Here is a 16761-nt window from a genome sequence, read left to right as displayed (position 1 = left end):
AACAATAGATAAATCCCCCTCTAGGAAATGTACTACACAGTGGAAAGACCTCAGGTTGCCCAACTATAGGAGAGTAGTTCAATAGTATATCCATATAGTGGCTACTGTTCTGCTACCCAAAATCATATTATTAAAGGATATTTAGTCACATGGAAAAATACTCATGTGAAGTAAAAAAAAGTTAAGAGGTTTTTATAAACACACACCCAAAGATGAAAGGAAAATACAAAACATGTATGCATTTTGGTGGCTCTCATTGGATGGTGAAATGATGGGTAGTTGTACATTGCTTTATACTTTAGAATATTTTCTAGATTTCCACACTTGTCATGTATTTTGGCAATACATGTTTTTAATAAAAATAATAAATAATAAAATTATTATTATAAATTATAAAAATTATAAATAATAATAATAAGAAGAAGAATAAATGTTTTTAATAAAAACATACATAAATATTACCTCTATACCATTGTTTATTGCAACTGGAGGTGAAGATCAAATGATTTTCCGTTTGAAACCACCAAATACTGCCACAACTTGTCAACACCCTGTGCTGGGAAAATACGTAAACTTTCTTAATTAAGCCAGTAGATTTTCAGGACTCACTGCAGATTAAAGAAGCTGAAGAGAGATTACGAGATTTGAAGTTGGAAAGGGAGAACCTGGAGATGTTTTAAATATAAATATAAATTAATTCACTTCCTAAGAGATCAATAAGACTTGTATAATGATTTACACTCAGTCATTTCGGTATCTCATTTTACTTTCTTGCTTTGTTTTCCCTTATTAAATTAACTACGTTATTTACAGTGTTTTGACAAAATGCTTAGTCTCTCAAAGTCCATATGCATCTTTGAAGAGATATTTTTGTGTTTTGTTTTGTTTGTTTGGTTGGTTGGTTGGCTGTGCCTCGGGGTTTGTAGCATCTTAATTCCTGGACCAGGAATTGAACCCAGGGACACCACATTGAAAGCCATGAGTTCTAAACACCGGATTGGCAGGGAATTCCCATTTTTTGTTTTTGCTTTTTAATTTCAAAATATAAAGATGATACAGAATGAAATAGTTTCCAATGGGATGTTTTTTACTATCTAAGAGTCTTATTTTCTTTACTGGCAAGTTATTCAAAAGTAATTCCCAAACATGCTTTCTGGGAACTAAAAATTAAAGTCACAGGGAGCCTGGTGGTGGTCTCAGAACTTGATATTTTAAACATTTCCTATGAATAATTCAATAGAGACCTGCTTTTAGAGTTAAGGGCCTACCACCCCCTGCTCCATCCTGCCATCATGACCTAGACTCATAAGTAAAACACACACACAATCCTATTCTAAATCATCCAGCATATCATAGGTGCCTGAAAACAGTTACTGAATACCCTTCATGTGCTGAGCACTGTTGTAGGCCTTGGAAATACAAACGTGGGTAAGACACAATCTTAGCATCATCCATAGGTATCCCTAAACATCATAGGTAACCACCACCCCACCCCACCCCCACCGTCCTCAAATATGTTTCATTGCTTCTCTTGCTGAGTAAATTGGAGTCTAAACTCTTCAGTGTGGGACTTTGAAGTAACCCCAGCCGATCTTCCCAGCCTGGAATTTCACTTTGCCTCCTTGCCTCTTCTCCCAGGAAACTTAGGCTCTAACCATAGGGATTCTTTGTCATTTCCCAAATGCCCAACTGTAATGCCTGTCTTTGACCACATGTACCACAAATCACAAGCTCAGCTAAAACCCCACCTCTCATCCAAGGTCACTCCACATGCTCCAGTAAAAACTACCCTCTCCTGGATTTCTTCTCTTTCCCATTAGGCTCGATTCTTGAGTAAAGCACCGCCTACCATCTGACTTGAATCCATCTCTCCTCTCAAGTTGCATGCCCCTATGCACAAGACACAAATGGTCTTGTCTTTTGCCCCATGTGATGTCTCTGAGCACAGAGTTCCACATCAAGGAGACCACCAGTGTTTGGTGAACTCAATTTTATTCTTATAAACATAAAAGGTAAAATCAAAAGTAAAGTGTGGGACTTCCCCGGTGGTCCAGGGGTTAAGAATCCACCTGCCAGTGCAGGGGACATGGGTTTGATCCTTGGTCCAGGAAGATTACATATGCCACTGAGCAACTAGCCCGTGCGTCACAGCTACTGAGCCTGCACACCTAGAGCTTGTGCCCCCCCAACAAGAAAAGCGCGATGGCACCCCACTCCAGTACTCTTGCCTGGAAAATCCCATGGACGGAGGAGCCTGGTAGACTGCAGTCCATGGGGTCGCGAGGAGTCAGACACGACTGTATAACTTTCAAGTAGACAACCTGAGCGACTTCACTTTCTCTTTTCACTTTCACGCATTGGAGAAGGAAATGGCAACCCACTCCAGTGTTCTTCCCTGAGAATCCCAGGGACAGGGGAGCCTGGTGGGCTGCCATCTCTGGGGTCGCACAGAGTCGGACACGACTGAAGCGACTTAGCAGCAGCAGCAACCAGAGAAGCCATGGCAAAGAGAAGCCGCATACCGCAACTAGAGAGTAACCCCACTTGCCACAGCTAAACAAAGCCTGTGCAAAACAGTGAAGACCCAGTGCAGTCAAAACCAAGCAAATAATCGACAACAGAAAGAATAAAATGTTGACAGAATGCCATCTAAGAATATAGAAGAAATGCATTAGAAAAATCACCATCTTACAACTATCTTAGTTTTAATTGATTCAGGCAAGAATTAAAGGAAGCTAAAATGATTGGGTGAAATTCTTATAAGGAATAGGATATTTTATATAGCCTCAAAGTATCTCCCCACAAATAAGGTATTAATTACAATGGGAAAACTGGCAACTTGACAATGGAAAAACTTGGCAGACACTACCTTAAGCAGATGATCAAAATTCACATCTTTGTTAATGGGACAAACTGATATTGTGAGGTTTTGTTTCTGTTTTTGTTTTTGATGTGATAAACTGAGAAGGATGCACCATTGTATGACATTTTTTATTGTACAGAAAAATACATCACCTGAATCTAACCTTGAAGAAAGTCAAACAAACTCAAATTGAGGAATTTTCTACAAACCACTGGCTACACTCTTGAAAAATGTAAATATGATGAAAGAATCACGAAAGACAACAACCCAGCTATTGTTTCTTTATTACAGAATAAATAATCCTAATTTGATCTACATGAGGGGATGGGAGGGAATTGTCACAATAAACCTTATTGGGATAATTGACAAAATTTGAGTATGAACTGGACATAAAACTTTCACACACTTTGAAATTCTACTTTTAGGTATTCATTTCTCAGCATCACTTAAATGTTCACAAAGGTAGACTTAGCAGAATGTTTATTGCAGCATTGTTTGTAATAAACATGATTAGGGTATGTTTGAGTATGGATGAACTTGATAGTGTAACTGTGGTTATGTAATGGAATGTCCTTTGTTCTTAGAGTAGACTAAGTAATATCCTAAATACTAATATATATGGATAAAGGGACATGATGTTTGCAACTAACGGTTGAATTGTGTGTGCTCAGTTGCTCAGTCATGTCCAACTCTTTGAGAACCCATGGACTATAGCCCTTCTGGCTCCTCTGTCTGGGGAATTTTCCAGGCAAGAATACTGGAGCAGGTAGGCATTCCCTTCTCCAGGGGATCTTTCCAACCCAGGGATTGAACCTGCGTCTCTTACATCTCCTGTATTGGCAGGTGGACTCTTTACCACTGGGCCACCTGAGAAGCCTCAAATTTCATGTTCCATTCATCTTTGTTTCTTCAGCTCCAAGTTGAGTATTATATGAAAATGCGTGTCTGAATGAAGAACACACACACACACATACACACACACAAAATGCAAGGTCCTCCAGAGCTTTGAACTAAAATTTTGAACTTAAATTTTATATTTTAGTATAAAATGATGTGACACTGGGGATTTGCTTCAAAGTAACTCAGAGAAGATAAACATTGTACGAAGGTATGAATGCAAAAGATTGGCAGTGAATTAATAATGGTTGAAGCTGAGTGATAAGTACATAAGGGGTTCATTCTCACTAATTTTGTATCCTTTGGAAATGTTCTATGATATAAAAAAAATTCTTTTAAGAAAATATGGTAGAACCAGTAGTAATAAGAAGCACAATTTGACCAATCAATGAACTAGATTTTATTGTTGTGTAGTGTAGACTGGGTATTTTAATGTAGTATAGATTTGGTTTTTGAATTTAACTTTAAAAAACAAATAAATCCAAAAAACTTCCATAAAGTCATGATCTCTCTTTAGTGTCTGAGAAGACAGGTCTCAGTTTGTGTGAAATAAGGCCTGTCCTAGGAAATAAGTTAGACTTTTAGATGCATTTTTCAATTTGAAAAATGCTAGATTATTTTTTGCATCAGCAGAGAATTTTGAGAAAATCAGGTCCTTAACCAAGTTCTCAATTTATTGTTGAGATTTAGAACCTCAAACACTATAAGCAGGTGTGACCTCATGATAAATGGAACAAAAGACAAATTACACAAAAATGATGATTGAAGAAATGCACAGGGAAATTGCCCATAGTGTACATGTTGGGGAGAAGGGGTAGAGTAAACATTTTTCTATAAAATAGAATTGTTGAAACAACCAACAAATATTTATTAAATTCCCACTATGTGTTAGACACTGTGAGTTATTGCAAAAGCAAGGGACTGTCAGTTGGGTAGCTTCCCATCTCACTGAGGTTACAATATATGTGTACATGAAATAACAAAATAACTTTACCTGTGCCAGTGAAGAGGGAACAAGGAAGAGATAGACATTGCTGTGGACTTTGATTCTTGATTGACCCTCAGGAAAAGACAAGTTCCTGCAAAAGAGCAGATAGTAGGAGAGAGGAGGAAATTTCAGTTAAGAACAGACATAGCATTTAGGATAAAACACAAACTAGGCAAATTGCTGAGAATAGTTAGCCCATGAATTCATCAAAGCCAATTTCTATATGATATATAAATAATTTACATAATAAAGTCCAGGAGGAAGTCTAACCTAATGGAGAGTCTTGTGTATCAATGGGACCACAGAGGTAAAAGACAAATGACCCCTCTACCTCAGCCCCCTGTGCTAAGTGACTATCTGGGAGAAAACAGTTGCAAAGAGGATTTATATTCACAATCATAAAAGAGATCTTTAAAAAAAAATAAAACTATAAGACAGAGAGAACTCAGGGCAAATTAGGCAACAGTGGTAAACAGGCAATTCACAAAAGACATACAAGAGGCCAATAAATGTGTGAAAAGTTTCTCAACCCCACCACTCTCAGGGAAATGCAAATCAGACAGCAATGGGAAAACCATCTTTACTCAACTAATGTACAAAAATGACAGTCAGAGAAGGGAAACTGGAAGGCTCATAATGTTAGCAAAAATACAACTTTGAATTGACTTGGTAAAAAGTGTACCTATACAGGGCACTCTAGAGCATTTATCAAAAGATAAAATTCTCACACAGGTTGAAATTCTACTTTTAGAAATTCATTCCTCAAAATCCCTTATGTGTGCACAAAAGTAGACAGATGTACCAGAATGTATTGCAGTATTGATTGTAATAATGAAAAATTGGCAATCACCTAGCTATCCAACAATAATTAATTTATGGTCAAGTAAATTTATTGAGAAGGCATCCCAGGTAGCTCAGTGGTAAAGAATCTACCTGCCAAGCAGGAGACATGGGTTCAATCCTTGGGTCAGAAAGATCCCCTGGAGAAGGAAATGGCAACCCATTCCAATATTCTTACCTAGGAAATCCCATGGACAGAGAGGCCTAGCAGCCTACAGTCCAATGGGTTGCAAAGAATCTTAGGGACTAAACAACAGCAACAAATGATCGAGTAAATTCTACTTTATCTACATACTATCCAGAAATTTCGACATGAAATGACCCTAAAGGCATGATAAATGAAAAAAAAAAGTCACTGGTTAATACATATTTCATCATACCATTTATGTAATTAATTTATATGAAATATACATTGCCTATGACAGGACAGAGTGACTAACACTTTCACACTTTAAAATCGCTAACACATGATAATTAACAGTTTATCTCTGGAGAGAGAAGAGAGATTGGGGGTTGTGGATGGTAGGCAGGAAGGGAGATTGCTACCTAAGTCCCAGGAATAATTAAGCATTGACAGTTCCATGCAAAACATAGTTTATTTCCATAAATGCCTATTACTAGAGAGATGAGCTGGGATTCATAGAATGTATTGATCTGAAAAGAAACAAAAAATTCATTTCTCCTAATAGAACCCTCTCAATTTTAGAAACCCATTAATCAACAAACATTTACAGAGGGCCTACTATGGAAATGACCTGCACTAAAGAGCACTAGTGATTCAAAAGGACCAAAAATGTTATTAAAGGTTAAGCACCAAATATCTTGAAAACCTAAAAGATTAAGCATTATCTGTGCCAGATAGTCAAGGAAGGCTTCCTGGAAGAAGAGATCTCTGAGAAGAGCATCAAAGAATTTGAACTCAGTTTTTTGACTCAAGTCCAGTAATCTCTACTCCACGACCTTCAGACATCTATGATAGGAAAGTAAGAGGTAAAGATAATCTCATATTTCTGGAGAGAAGTCATTTCTAGAAAGAGAGGCCTTGTGTCTATCCATTGAAATATATATATATGAAACTTGCGGGACTTCCCTTCTGGTTCGGTGGTTAAAACGTCGCCTTTCAACACAGGAGGTGTAGGTTCAGTCCTTGGTCATGGAGTCAAAGATCCCACATTTCGCCTGGCCAGAAAACTGAAATGTAAAACAGAAGCAATATAATAATAATAATAATAAAGAATTTAAAATGACTGAGTTTAGTTTCTCAAGATACTGCCTGTGTACTGCCAGGTAGAATGCCATTGGTGTTCGCTCTTGAAAGCAGTCAGCAGAGTCATCAGTAGAATGCTTGCTAGAGTCTTTTGCTAAGTCAATGTAGGGAATCTGATCCTTTTAATTTTCCTGCCCAGTTATTTTAGGCTGATTATATGCCTGGAAAATTTCTATCCTATCCCTCTCATTACAGATATTTGATTATGTATAATCACTTATTTTCCGGTAAAGCATTCTACTTTACACTTTTCCTTATTTATTTGATGACTTGGCTAAATGTGCTTAATTGTATACCTCTAGTAATATGTCATCACTGGAGTTATATAGTCTTAATTTTTTAAGGAATTTATGAAAAATAAGATGGAAATAATAAACGCTGGTGCCACCTCAACCCTGAGACATTCGACATACAAACATACTGGCCTTCCTGATATGTGGCAGAACTCGTGGGGTATGACTATGGGACCGTAAGCCAAAGTTCAGGATGTTTAAGGAGACAAGGCACTTCTCAAGAGTTCTTTTTATTTTGCAAAGATACAGCCATAATACTTTTTTTTTTTTTTATGACAGCTTGGTAAATCTCTTAAAGAAAAGGGAGAGGTTTATGACAGAAATGGCGATAAAGCTTTAACTACATGTGTGTGGTTAACTCTGTTTCAGCCATTCAAGTTAACTTCTACCTATATTTATGGGCTTGATTGCATAATATATGAAGCTTGCAGGAAGTGCCCGGAAGATAAGGTTACATAGACAAGTTATTTAAGTTTGAAAGTAAACCACAGCTCATGCTGGGAAACTAGTTTATAGCCCATTTTGTAACACAAGTGAATACGTCATTCATTTTCTTTTCATTTTTTTCCTTATCTCATAGTTAACATAAGGCGATTAATCATTGTTTGAATGTGCAGCATAGTAAGTTGACAAAAGAAGGCAGTTTTGGGGACTGATTAGCTGAAAAGTCTGTAAATTACATTTAAAAAGCGCTGATAAACATTCGATGATATTCAAACCACCTTGAGCAAATGGATGATTTGCACATATCATGATGTCCCTTTAGACAATGGTTTCCTTCACGAGCTTCGTTCAGTAATGAGGCTCATTTCTGCCGACAAATATTACTTGATCAATAGACCTTGCATTTGCCACAAGCAATGACCTTTCATAGTTAATGTATAACTGATTATTGTTCTTCCTCTGTTGTAGCCTACATTTTACAGTAGAGAAATAAACTATGAACACTGTAAAACACTAAAACATGTCCAACGCTGTAGTATAACTTCAGAGTATTGTTGGCACTGTATAAGGGTTATGACCCATTTGTACTGTGTCCACCTGCCATTTCAGTTCTTACTGGAGGGAAAAAAGCCAAAATCCAAACCAAAAGCTCTCAAACGGTGACAACAATGGTTTTGAATGGTGATGCATGTAGAAGAGAAACTACTCCATTCTCCTGAATGGAAATTACCCTAAAATCTTTGTTGTGGAAAATGAAAACCAGTGACATGTTCCTCTTGTAATGCAGAATTGCCTGTCACCTAATTTCCCCATGGGAGAGGCAGTTCATTTTCATGTAAATAACTCATCCATTTAATAATTTGCTTCTCCCCAGGACTGACAACGGTCATCTTCCTATTTCTATTGTCAAGAACAATCTAAAGGAGCTCCGTTGTTTTCCCTGGGATAATTTGGACAGATTTAAACAATTTAAAAATAAAAAAAGGTATTCCCATATCTGAGGATTCTGTCTTTGAAATTAATGGAAGCAAAAGTTTGAAACAGCCTGGTATCTGTTTTTTCTTGATCTCGTGGAGGTTTTCAGTGACAAATGAATGGACCAGGGAAGGGAGGATCTTTGTGGGGGATGGGGGCAGTCACACTCTATTGTGCGGAATGGCATCTCTGGAAGAGTTTGGATTAGGCTGTGGAGGGAACAAAGCTAGGTACACTCTCTCCAGCTTCAGGTAAACAAGATTATTGTTCTCCATCCCTGCTGTTTGGAATGAATGCCATGCTGCAAAGCTAATTGCTGCCATAATTAAGGAAAAAAAAAAAAAAAAAAAACCCACATCCAAAACGACTGGGAATATGTTCACTGTGGTTTAAACCTCAGAGATATTTCCCCTCCAGTACAGGTGTGATGGGCTCTCTTCATAGTTTTTATAATGAAAAGTTTAAATGTCAGCACAATACTACCAAAAATGCTCTCGGGTTGGAAGGTGGCAATCTGGTGGGTGCTAAGTGTAAATGCTTAATGGTCGTTAGCCTTCTGGCCAGAGGAGAAAATCCCGTTTGGAGATTGAATAGAATGTGAGATAACAGATACAATCGATGGAAAGCTTCCCCATCTTCAAGTGGACCCGCTTGGCTCACAAGCTTTGCCCCACACCACTTCACAAAATATGCAACTTTCAAGCTACCTCCACAAAAGGAGATTTCACCCTGCTGTTGAGACATTCTTCCCCATATCTAACTAAATCACCCAATCTACAGTTTAGCAATCCCATTTCCTCACATCTTCAGCAACATCTAACTTTCTGTATTGACATTTGTGCTCTTACAACAAAAATAACTAAGCTGAATACCACAAAATTACAATAGGAAGGCTTAAAATCTTTTTTTCTTCTTCTTGTCTCCCTACTGTACTCATATCCTCCAACTGAATTGTTTAGTTGATTTCAAATTTTTAAACAAGATTTAGTATTAATCATTGTTTAGGTTGTGGATTCCAGAGTGTTGTTTCCAAGTGTAAAGTCTGGGGAAAACAGACTTCTGAGCTGCCGGCTGGATGAAGGTTAACAGGTTAGCAAGAACAACTCAGTTAAGGTTCTACCTCCTTCTGCGCTTTGTGGAAAAACAAGGACGTTTTTAAGATTTCAATCTTATTCTTCAATAAGATAATGCTTTTGACCTATGTGAACGTGAATGAAAATACGAATAATTATAGCTTTCTGATGCTTGGCGTAAAAATAATCTTTCTGCTATAATTAGATTTGAAGGGGAACTAGAAAAGACCTTCAATGAAATGCTGTTGCAAATTCCCTCCACAACTTGGCTTGCCTGTAATTAAGGTGAATTTACAGATCTGATATTCCTTAAAAGAAGCATTAACATTACAAAGACCAATTATTCATGGCCAAACAAAGGAGATTCAGATTCTCTGATCAAAGCAGTAATCTCTTTTACAATTGTTATTTTTGAAGTATCTTCAAACAGAACAAACATACTTTGACTGTGTAAACAGGTATAGCTGTGAGCTAATTTGCTGTTTTCAGGATCCCTTTTTCCCACAGGGCTCAGACTTAGCGAGGTCTCCTGTTTCCATCCCCAACCTCGACTGGCTGATACTGATGGAGGAAGACCTGTTCAAAAGGGAAAAAAATTCCAAGTATGACTTTTACTATTTAAATAGTTGTAATGTAAAGTTCATCATCCATTTTTAATATAACCTTGTCCATTTTCCAAAGTTGCTTGTTTTTGGAAATGTCAACGAGCTTTTTAAATGATCAAAGTCAGAAAAACAAAGACACGAAGCAAGCGAAAGAGCACTGAATTGGATTTGATATAAATATGAATCTGAGTTTCGGTTTGGACCTTCTCTTGCTGTTAGGCCTGAGCAAATTTCCTAGAAACCCTAGACCTTTTTCTGCAAATGTAAAATCAGGATAACGGCTGGGAATTCCCTGGCAGTCTAGTGGTTAGGATTTGGCACTTGCACTGTGGTGGCTTAGGTTCAATCCCTGGTTGGGGAACTAAGATCTTGCAAGCCAAGTGAGCACAGCCCAAATATATATATAAATTGCTCAGTCATGTCCAACTCTTTGTTACCCCATCCATAGACTGTAGCCCACCAGGCTCCTCTGCCCATGGAATTCTCCAGGCAAGAATACGAGTGAGTAGCCATTCCTTTCTCCAGGGGATCTTCTCAATCTAGGGATTGAACCCAGGTTTCCTGCATTGCAGGTAGATTCAATACCATCTGAGACACCAGGGAAGCCCATGTATATATATAAAATAACAGCACCATCTCTAAACCAGAAGGTTGGTGAAGACCGAGTTCAACCTTAGGACAAGAGGGTGCATTGGCCAAGTAAGAGATATGTTCATATAAATAAAAATATGTTTTTAAACCTCATTGTATCTCTGGAGAAACATCCTTGGAGTCCCAAGGAGTAAAAAAGAAAAGAAATACTACGTTAACACCTATAACAGCTTCTGTCAAATGTGTTTCAAGAAACTAGCCCTGTGCTTTATGAACATTAAATGGGTTTCTTTTCTAAAGGGCTCCTCAGAAGCCTTTGGATCTCAAAGAGAATATCATTAGTATGAAACTTATGTCCAACATTTGACAGTGACAGAACTGCATTAGCCTGAGGCTACTGGATTGCTCCTTTGAAAACTCTTTGAGAACTGCTGTTTTCTGATACATTACTGATTTGGTTGGGCAGGGAACATATAGATGCTCAAGTAAATCTAATTTTTGGTCTATACCATTTCATACAAATGAACAATTAATACCAGCAGAATGTCCTAACATGATTTACAGCATAAAGAGCTTGCAAAAATGTGCCACTTACTTTTATTTTTTTGAGTCAATATATCTAACAGCTCCCTCACTTCCAACTTCAGTGTTAGATAAGTTTTAACATTTCTCCAACTCTCAGCATTCTTATCTATGAAACAAGAGAGGGTATTTCCTGGGTAAGTTGTGGCCAAAGTAAAAAAACATAATTAGTGTAGTGAGTTTAATAAATGGTGGATTTAATTTTCTCATTCATTCAGAAATGTCTAGGTCAAAAGAGTGACCTTTCTTAGGTCACAGAGCAACCCAGGGAACATTGTTAGAAAGGAACCAGAATTTTGGAAACCAGCATTATTTGAATTCACCCCTACCAAAACTCTGGAAGAGGTTATTAAAGAAAAGATTCATAAGAAGTAAAGGAATAATCACTAAGACCAATATTATTCCAATACAAACAATTTCGGCTAAACTAAGACAAATATTTTCCCCCAGTGGTGCAATTAGATTTGTAGCCAGAGGGGATGCCATAGGCATGGAAAAAAATCTTAAATTGTTCTTGTGGATAAGATGTTTATAGGTGAATCAGCCTACCATTTAGTAAGATTTATTTATAGATAAACTGTTCCCAGAAAGTGATTGATTTCAACATAGAAGAAAATGTTTACCATTTATCACAGGGGTCTTGAATAACAGTTTTATCAATGCTCTGGAGGAGGACATGAGAGCCATACAAGATTGGGGGAAAAACACTATTACGTTGGATGGCAAAATCAGGAATCTTAAGTCTTCCAATAAGCCAGAAGGATAAGCGGAAATTAAAAAGATGATACTTAATAGAGAAATATAGACTTATGTTCTGAAACACTTGGGACTAAATTCCACCTCTCTCACTTATAGAAGTCTTGTGACTTAACTGCTCAGAATCTGTTTCCTCATCTCAAAAGTGCACATAATAACTACCGCATGGAACTGGGAGAAGTACATAATATAAAAGGCCATCCAAAGAGATGTTCTATGCAGATCCTGTCAAGTACTGTTGCTGGTACTAGTTGTAGTAACGATAGAAATAGCAAAAGAAATTATGCAGAAAAAGCTTTAGGGGTTTTAACTGACTATAGATTCAATATTAATAGTCTGATGAGACTGACAGTTATTTTGGTGAGCTGTAAGTGGTTCAAGAATTGCCTTTTTAGAGACATATGGGGAAACTAGAATGCATTTATGTAAGGGTAGCAAAATGGGCAGAGAGTTGAGAAACCAAATTACATGAAAAGCAAATGGCCTTTGTGACATGCATTGGGTAAATTCTTTTAAAAAACAACAAAACAAAACTACTTTATTGAGGTATGATTAACATACAAAAAGCTGTGTATACAGCTTGATAAGTTTGGAGGGTAAATTCCTTTTAAACCTATCACTTCCTTGAAGCCTCTCTATAACTCTTTAGGTAGGTGTAATTATTCCAGTTTTAAGGATGAGGAACTAAAAGAGGATAAGTGATCACATATCTAATGAGAGGTGATGAAATATGGAACTAGAATAGGGATATAGAAAATGGATTGCTTCTATTCATTGTTGCTCCGTGAGCCAATTAATGTGGATAAATGGGGTCAAAAGAATATTTAATTGATGGACAGTCAACAAAATTACTGACATGTACACTTCAAAAATGTCCATGTCCTAAAAGATAAAGAAAGATTCAGGAACTATTCTAGATTAGAGAAGATTTAAGAGATACAGCAACTGAATGCAATGAATGCTTGGAGATTTTCCTTGGCATAAAAGGCACTCTTAGGACAATTGGTGAAATCTGAATAAGGTCTTTAGATTAGATAACAGTACTGTATCAATGTTAATTTTCTGATTTTGATCATTGTCCTCTGCTTATGTAAAAGAATGTCCTTGTTCTTAAGAAATGCTCACTGAAACATTTGGCAGTAAAGGGAAATCATATCTTCAAAGTACTCTCTTAAGATCCAGAACAGCAACTAAAAAATCGAGAGCCTAGAGAAAAGGACAAAGCAAACGTGATAAAATGTTAACATTTGAATAATTTGGGTAAAGGATCAAATTGTTTGCAATATTCTTGCAACTTCTCTGTAAGCCCGTAATTATGTCCAAATAAAAAGTTTCAAAGAACTAAAAAATATGTAGGGCATTGGAAAAAATTCAAATCCAAGAGGAAATATTCTGTAGAGAATTGGTAACATAGGACTGAAAGTAGAAGAGTCCAAAAAAAAAAAAAAAGAAAGGAGTCCAGGGATTATAAGGGGTGCACAGGAAGATTTGAAAGTCTCGTGTAAGAACAGATGAGAGTGGCCAATTCCTTCCTTTCACTCACTCAGAAGACATTTTTCATCATTTAGGACTTAAAAACAAATACAGTTGTATTAACTATTAGAGCTACTGACACCTTTATTTCCAAAGTGATGAAAAAAATAAATGTTCAAATAGATTAGTCTTCACTCTTTTAAGAGGAACAAGTTCTGTGTGTTTGGACACCAGAAAGGTATCTCAGGGAAAGGGTAAAAGAGACCTTTTATATGTATTTAAGATGAGTATACAAACCTCATTAAAAAAAAAAAGTCTTTATTGTGTGGAGATGAGGAATTCAATAAATAACATCTTTCTTGCTAGGCAGGGTCTAGATTAAGAAGGCAAAAGCAGTGGATAGAGATTATAAATGGCAACCCACTCCAGTATTCTTGCTGGGAAAATCCCATGGACAGAGGAGCCTGTTGAGGCCAAAGCCCATGGGGTCACAAAGAGTTGGGCACAACTGAGCACTGCACTGCATTTTAATAAATGTTATACTGGAGGACACAGTTGAATGTGAAGGCCAAAGGGGCCTTAATCTTCCCTCCTCCACCCCCGCTGTGCCTTAGACATAATCTCTTAGTCACAAGGTGATGATTGTGACTTAGAACAAAAGGCAGGTGACTGTCCCCAGGACAGAAAAGATGGTTCCTCCATAGGAAAAAAGAAAAAGTAGACAAAACCTATACAAACACAGTTCCTTAAACAAAATCTACCAGTCAGATAGTCAAGAGGTGAAGCAAAGAGGCAGGAACGTTTGGGAAAACTCTTCCTCAAGGAAAACGTGGAATACGGGTGGGACGGAGGTGACGGCAGATACATTTATTTCCTGAGCAAAGGAGGGTGGAGGGAAACAAGACAAAAATGGGGCTCGCACCTGAACACTGAGGTTTGACTTTATCCAAGGGGTTAGAGAGAGAAAGATCCTTGGGCAGGACGTAGTGAGAGACACACACTTAGAACTTCAATAACAGGAGTTGTAGCAATGCCTTCAGGGCCAATGGTTTCAATTTGGTGGTTTGGGGAAGAATCTAGATTGTAGGAGGTAAATGAGAGTGAAGGATGCTCTCCTTTTCATTTTTTAACTTTGTCTTTTCCTCAAATGTTAGTATTTGTCTTGCTGCTGCTAAGTCGCTTCAGTCGTGTCCGACTCTGTGCGACCCCATAGACGGCAGCCCACCAGGCTCCCCCGTCCCTGGGATTCTCCAGGCAAGAACACTGGAGTGGGTTGCCATTTCCTTCTGCAATCCATGAAAGTGAAAAGTGAAAGTTAAGTCGCTCAGTCGTGCCCGACTCTTCGAGACCCCATGGACTGCAGCCCACCAGGCTCCTCCGTCCATGGGATTTTCCTTCTCTGAGTATTTGTCTTGGGCCCTCTGCATTTCTCGCTCCTTATTCTTCCTGGATCATCTGCTCGCCCATGGATGGTGAAGAATTCAAGTAGAATGGTATTAACCATGGAAAGGAGAAACATCTCTTCTTTTAAAAAGAGAGGAAAAAAGATCCTAAGATACAGAGATGGAAAATGACCTTGTTTTCTGGGTAATGTGGGAGAAAGTGTTATCGAATTAGTTTTATTTTTTCCCTGCTCTACATTGAATGCTTGTTTTCACCCACATTGATTTGTTGAAATGGTTTCCCCGATGTGCTGGTATTTGGAGGTGGGGGGTCCTTGGGAGGTGATTTGGTCATGAGGGTGGAGCTCTCATGAATGGAATTAATGCCTTTATAAAAGAGACCCCTGCTGCTGCTGCTGCTAAGTCGCTTCAGTCGTGTCCGACTATGTGTGACCCCTTAGACGGCAGCCCACCAGGCTCCCTCATCCCTGGGATTCTCCAGGCAAGAACACTGGAGTGGGTTGCCATTTCCTTCTCCAATGCAGGAAAGTGAAAGGTGAAAGTGAAGTTGCTCAGTCGTGTCCGACTCTTAGCAACCCCATGGACTGCAGCCCACCAGGCTTCTCAGTCCATGGGATTTTCCAGGCAAGACTACTGGAGTGGGGTGCCATTGCCTTCTCCAAAAGAGACCCCAAGAGCTCCCAAATCCCTCCTGCCAGGTGAGGGCACAGCAGTAAGACCCATGAACAGAAAGCAGGTCCTCATCAGACATCAGTCTACTGGTACCTTGATCTAGGACTTCATAGCCTCCAGAATTGAGAAATACATTCCGGGTGTTTATAAACCATTCAGTCTATATTTCGCTCTCTCTGATCTGCTCAGGCACTCAGTAGTGTCTAACTCTTTGTGGCCCCATGGACAGTAGAGCTCACCACGCTCCTCTGTCCATGGAATTTTCCAGGCAAGAATACTGGAGTGGGGTGGCATTTCCTATTAGTAGCCCAAGTGGATGAAGACAATTTCCAGCAAACATTCATTTAAAAAAAATAAGTCAGGAGGCAAGTATCATTTCTTTTTTCCTTCCTTTCTTCCTACTATTCAACAAAATTTTGAAGGGCAATTTTTCTGTGCCAGGCACTGCGCTAGGTGCTGGGGACACAGTAGTGTCAGATAAGATTGTCTGCTTTCTTGGAATATATTCTATTTAGGAGGGACAGGCAATGAACAAACAAGAAAATAAGAATTTCAGATATTACACTAAAGAAAATAAAGCAAATGGAAAGCAGAATGAAAGGTGTGTGGTGGGGTTTTATGTGTGAGACAGAGCTAAGCCCTAAACCTCAAAATAGGAATTTAAGGAATTATGTATCTATATATTGAGTAAGTTGTAAAATCCAAGTATTTAAAAAATCAAAACTATGAAGCCAAAGAAAACCATATCAATATCTGTATAAATCTGCCAAAATCACATACTCCTGATTCTAGAAAGCAAAAATAAATAATTATTACTCAAAAACAAAAAGACTCATCAAAATCATTTTTCTAGTTTCCATTAATATACAAAAATACATTAATATATTTGTTTTTCTCTTTCTGACTTAATTCACTCTGTATAACAGGCTCTAGGTTCATCCACCTCAATAGAACTGACACAAATTCATTCTTTTTTACGGCTGAGTAATATTTCATTGTGTATATGTACCACATCTTCTTTATCCATTCATCTGGTAAT

This window comes from Bos indicus, chromosome 12, assembly GCF_029378745.1.
Source record: "Bos indicus isolate NIAB-ARS_2022 breed Sahiwal x Tharparkar chromosome 12, NIAB-ARS_B.indTharparkar_mat_pri_1.0, whole genome shotgun sequence".
In the NCBI taxonomy this organism is placed as follows: Eukaryota; Metazoa; Chordata; class Mammalia; order Artiodactyla; family Bovidae; genus Bos; species Bos indicus.
Note: the sequence above shows the minus strand (reverse complement) of the source record.